The sequence below is a fragment of the Festucalex cinctus genome, chromosome 7, assembly GCF_051991245.1.
Source record: "Festucalex cinctus isolate MCC-2025b chromosome 7, RoL_Fcin_1.0, whole genome shotgun sequence".
NCBI lineage: Eukaryota > Metazoa > Chordata > Actinopteri > Syngnathiformes > Syngnathidae > Festucalex > Festucalex cinctus.
The window spans coordinates 4,232,713-4,238,712 of record NC_135417.1 but is presented as its reverse complement, the minus strand read 5'-3'; positions in this window follow the sequence as shown (position 1 = coordinate 4,238,712).

The window sequence follows — 6,000 nt, the reverse complement described above, 5'->3', positions numbered from 1 at the left end:
ACGTGTTCTTGTATCTCGTCAAGACGTCAGAGTACAAAAATAGGATGGCGGTAGATGGGAATAGCTGCTAGCATTGCTAGCATCGGCTATTTCAACAGTCTTTCGGTATGAATTTGTCATCAAAATGTGTTAATATGCGGGCAACAACTTTGTTAGAATGACAACTTGAAACATAACACAACACACTTCTGTAATGTAATTTTGAGAACGTTTGTGGTGTCAAAAAAGTAATCAAAACTCAAGACTCTATTGTGAAAATACACAAATAACATTAGTGATATTATATTTACAGTATATAGGACACTCCTCCTGGCTGACGTACGTACGCCATAGTGAAACTTAATTTAATTCCATTTCCTGTTCTGTTCAGCAGGTAAATTATCTCTCCAACGTCATGTTTTTAATTTGCCTGATATTTTTCTGTCTAAAATGGGATACACTTTGCTTTAACATGGTTCCAGCCAGATGTCTGTGAAAAGTGCACTCAAACACCCAGGCACTTAATTCCAGTGTCAATCTTAGCGTTAGCTTGGTAATTAGCATGGTTTCTCCATATTCTATTAATTATTCCTTGTCATCAAGTGAGAATGATTCTTGCCAGAAAAGTATTATTACTTGTTTGCCGCCACAGAGGAGATGATTACTAACTAAGGAGCGATTCCACAATGTGTTTAGCCGGACTAGTAGCCAGCTGAAGCTCGTTGCTAGCTAGCTACTGCAAGTTTGCCTCGCCCTCCGACTACCCGTTGAGCGACGCGCGTACATTCAACCCAGCGAAACTTTTTGGGAAATATCGGCAGTTGATTCTCAATTTTGCTATTCCATGTTTTGATGAGGCACAAAATGCAAATTTTGCCTCATGAAACCGTTCATTTCGAGGCTTGTTTTGGACCTGTAGAACATGGTGGTTCACTGGAACAATTACTGTACATTTTAATTCTTTTGTTTTATTATTAACATTATTGTTTTTTCACTTGTCTGTCTGTAAATTAGTTTTATTTTCATTATTCCCTATGGGGAAAATCAGAAGTCGACCCACAAATCCTCTGACATGTTTATCAGAGTTGGCCTCTCCAAATCACTTTACTAGCCTAGCTACTTTGACAATGTGTTTTTGTTGGTCAGAGAAAGTTAACCAAAGCTTTTCCCCTACACCACAAGTAGACCAAACCTTCACGCCAACAGTTGTCCCCCACTTTTGTCTTGTCTTTGTAAAAAATTAAACACATTTGAACGTTACACTTGTTCCATTGATCCCCGCTCACAGATGATTGGATTTGACAAGAAAGGTTAGACAGCACTTGCCACTACACAGAGGGGTGTCACAGACATGCACGATCGCTGTCATCAACTTGAGTACGCACTGATTACTCCACAAGGCAGCAATAGGGGCACAACCCCGCCTCGGGATACCCCCCACCTCAGCACCACGCACCCCTCCTCTGAAAGTGAGTCATGAAATATTAAATGCAGTCATCTGCTGAGATGGCTGAGTTGCTTGTCACAGCCTAACACTTACCACATGTCTAAACAAAGGTAAGTGCCCCCGCTAGCCAATTAATCTTCAATTAGGGGTTCTGCTCTGTGCCTTCGCATCTGTGTTTTCCAGTCTGAGCTCAGCAGGTGGGGGCGCTGGGTGTGGGGGGGAGCATTTGTCTGAGGATTATCATGCCCTGGGAAGCTAAAGGATGTTTTTGACATCAATATTCACATGACAACTCGGGCGATCGCCAGTATTTAAAGCTTGGTCATTAACTCTTTTACTGCCACACGTTATCAAAACGTTATCATTCACGTCATCCTTGAAAACATTCTATTTCATCAGATTTTGTCATGTTTCATTGTAATTTGGCTGCCCATTGAAGAGATACAATGCTGCCATCTGGTGGCCATAGTTAGTGAATGTTTTCGATTCTACAACCCATTGACCAGGCAGTGCTGCACTTAGATGTCGCACTGCCCATTGATTAATAAAACAAAAACAAAAAAAAACGTAGTTGACGACATTTAACGTTTATGGCGGAATACGTCATGATTTTATTAATCGCGATTAAACGTTTTTGGCAGTCAACGAGTTAAAAAAAACAAAAAAAACACGCTGCATTAAATGAGCCGGCAGAAAATACAATAATATTTCCATGTGATATGTAAGAGGCATTCGAGGCCTGAGTGATTCATCAGGGATAGTCATGACAGTGGCAGGCTTTATATAACTAGCAGCTGAACGCTGTACTTTCCCATGAAGAGGTCGTGAGGCCACCCTTTAAGCACCGTGGTGGTTGTTTTTCACACAAAGAATTCCAGCCCACTGCTGGGGGGATCTAAAAGCATAAAAGAGAATCAGAGGCGCTGTACAGTATGTGCATCCCCTTACAACCCCGCCCACTGCAATCTGCCCCCGGTGGCATTACGCCTTGAGCAGGCGTCTCACTTTATTGCCAGAACAAGACGTCTCTCTGTGAAAAGCAGCGAAAATCCCACCTCCCTCCATTACTCCGTCGGTGTGCCGCGAACCAGGAGCCGGAGGCGCGGGGAGCGTGGAAGGATGAAGGGATGAGGAAGATCAAAGCTGGATGCATGAAAAAACTCAAAGCACACAAGCGAGAGGCACCGCTCTGACCTCTGGCAGCCGCGCGCATGCGTACACGCACGCACGGCGCCCACGCCGGCCCCTGCTTCACTTCTCCCCCAAATGTTGTGGTCACAGAGTCAAAAGCAAGGGAGGGCATGGCACTCAGGTCGTGTCAGCAGATTGGAAGCTGGAATTAAATTGATGCCCCCTGTTGGTGGAATTCCGGCTGTTCCCTCTTTGTGCCACTTTTGTGATTTTTTTTTTTTTGCTTTGATTTGCGAGCCCAAAATTCAGATTCAAGCACTGCATGGTTGCAGATAGCAAACAATTTTCACAAGTGGCAGTTTGGCAGATATAGTTAGAAAAAAAAATATTAGTAACAATGATTTTTCACTCTATTTTTTTTTTCAAATGGGTTATCTGCGTTCTATTGAGTGTGTCTGAGTCAAATTTTGTAAACAATAAGAGACAACTGCAAAATCATTTGTTCTTCTGGTTTTACTGTCTATAGGGATGTGTTTAAATGGATTGCCATTTTTTTATTCAATAAAATGCTGACGTCATTACAGCCAAACTCCCAATAAAATACTTTTATTTGACACATCGTCAAACTAATAAAATTTAGTGGTTTTGTGCAGTTCTACATCTAAAAAAAAAATGCCAATAAAAAAAAGTTCATGTTCATATTTTTTATGTAATACAATACTAATGTTTTAAGTCAGGGAGAGTCAAGAAATCAACATTGAATGGAAAAACCCTCATTTGGAATCACAGCTTTTATGTATTTTGGAATGGTCCCCGCAAGTCTTTCACTTGCTCTATAAAAGGAAGCAAGTTTCCGACAATGTGCTTGGCTCATGAGTTATTTGCAAAAGCACAGTTCTTGTCAGTGTTAAATAGGGATGGGCGAGTACCGATACCAGGTATCGGTATCGAGTCGATACCAGGTATCGGTATCGGGCCGATACCAGCCTTTTTTCAAGTAATTGAGTACTCGTGACGCAGACGACTACAAGCGAGCGATGGCAGAGGGGGAAGACGTTAAGTGAGTCCTCCTTGCCTGTAACTGGCGCTAGCTTGCAGCAGTTTTTCACCAAAACTTCACCGGTTTGGAAATACTTCAAAATTGTGAATCTTAAACTAAAAGAGCATTTTTGTGTTTTATTTTGAGCGTTAAGACGGTTGAAGAGTGATTGTGCTGTTTTTTTGTTGTTGTCAAAATTATAGGAAATATATTTGTTTAAAAATATCTTTTAGTGATTTTTTTTTTTATTTGTGAAAATGTACTACTGGTATCAGCAGTTGGTATCGGTATCGGTGAGTACTGAGGGTCTGAGTATCGGTCTGAAAAAAAGTGGTATCGAACATCCCTAGTGTCAAAATTACCAATATGCTTACCAATTTATTTATATTTTCCATCTAGAAGTCATTTATGGTAACCCGGTTGAATTGAGGAAACTGGACTCTTCTTGTTTATTGAATTTGCTTATTCACAGGTGGCTGCCACGTCAATATGTCGATTTAAGCAATCAATTTTCCCAGCGCTGTATTCGCATAAAACCACCAGCAACACAATCAGCTGGATGGTGCCCAAACTTCTGCCTGCTGGCATGTAAAAGAAGCATTTTACGTCTACAAGAAGCCGAGCTCAACTTTTCAATTCCCCTTTGGCCTGCAGGATCTTCTCTCCATTATTCATGAGTCCTCAAGTTGGACCCTGGGAACAAGCTGAGCGAGGCCCTGTGTCAATACGCAACACTGGCCGCCACAATGGGCCCGGCCTGCAACTACACTGTTGACAGACACCGACACAAAGGAGCTAAAAGGGGTCCCCCTCCGTTCTCACACACACTAAAGAATGAGTCAGTGTGCTGCCGCTCAGAGCGCTGTTTGTACAGTATATACAGCTTTTGTCCAGCGCCTCTGTTCTGCCATCAATGGGGCTTGAAGTGTTGATGAAAATCAGGAGGAAAAGACTTCTCTGCGGCTGCCAGACAGCCTTCATGTTCATTGGATGGCATCTGTGCGTATGCAGATGAAGGCCTGCGTGTGCATTCCATCACACATCCAGCCCAGCGTCTATGGTTATGACATAATAAGTGCTTGATGCTAATGAATATGTCATGCATTCGGACCACAAAACGTGATATTGTAGCCAGATTTTAATCAATAAATCCAGGATAGGTGCTACAGAAAGTAGAAGGTCACATCTCTTTGGATAGCTCTATTCCAGACTTTGTAAAGAAAAAATAAAATTGACTATTTTCCCCGTGCATAATAAGAGTAGGAATGTTCAAACAGCTTTGGTGCTCAAGACATGCTATCAGATTCTGACACGCTTTTCTCACGCCACCAAGTGGTGAGATGTAGCACCTACAGAAAGATGTGCGACATAAACTCATTTGAATTCCATTGTTGATTTAAATGATACACCGCAAGTAACTTCAGAGGTGACTCAAAATGCTCCTTAAATTAGCAAAATAGCATTTTTACATGTCTGACCGCCAATCCAGCACTGACGATGCTTTTCAACTCTGAGGATTGTTTGGATAACACTCAACATCCAGAAACCAAAACCCACCGGAAACGTCTTCAAGACGAAGACTGATGATCAGAAGTCGTCAAAAAAAAAAGCTGAGATGTTTGAATATTTGCGGCAGAAGTGGCATCAAGTCACATGAGAGTAATGTAAAAGATGAGTTGGGTACATGCTCGGATGCATAAAGGTGTGACTGCGCATCTTACAAGTTACAACATAAAGGTCCATGAATTGTTTCCATTATTTTGACTATTTGTCATTTTCTCCAAATAAATACTCAGAATATCTTTTTTATTTTGAATTAGGGAATAGGCCTAATGTTAGCAATCTATAGAATAAAACAAAAATACTCATACGTGTACCTATAAATAGCAAATCCAGAGATACTGATAATTTTACAGTGGGCTTCACAATAGTTACAATTGAGGAGCAATTTTTTTAAAAGGACAAATGGGCCACGTCATTCATTAATGGGATAAAAGAAAATAGTTCAAATGTGGATACGAAAATAGTTTATTATCACAATAGCTTAATAATTAATTCTCATTTTAAACGATATTTATAATTATTTTAGTTACAATTCATCAATTACTGTATTGTGTTCTTTTTTAATAATAACATTATGAATGTTTTATTTTATTCTTTTCAATAAATCAATTAAGCAAGTCATATAAAAAAATGAAAAATATATGTAAAATATATACTTTATTTTACTAATATTGAATGCTTGATTCTTGTGTTTTCATTTGATTAATTGCAAATAAATGGAGACAAATTATCCCCCCCCCCCCCCAAAAAAAAAAGTTGAATGTACAGGTATATGTTTTTGTTTGTTTTGTTTTTTTGTAATATTACAGATATTCCAGTAATTCTTCAATGATTAGCTTAA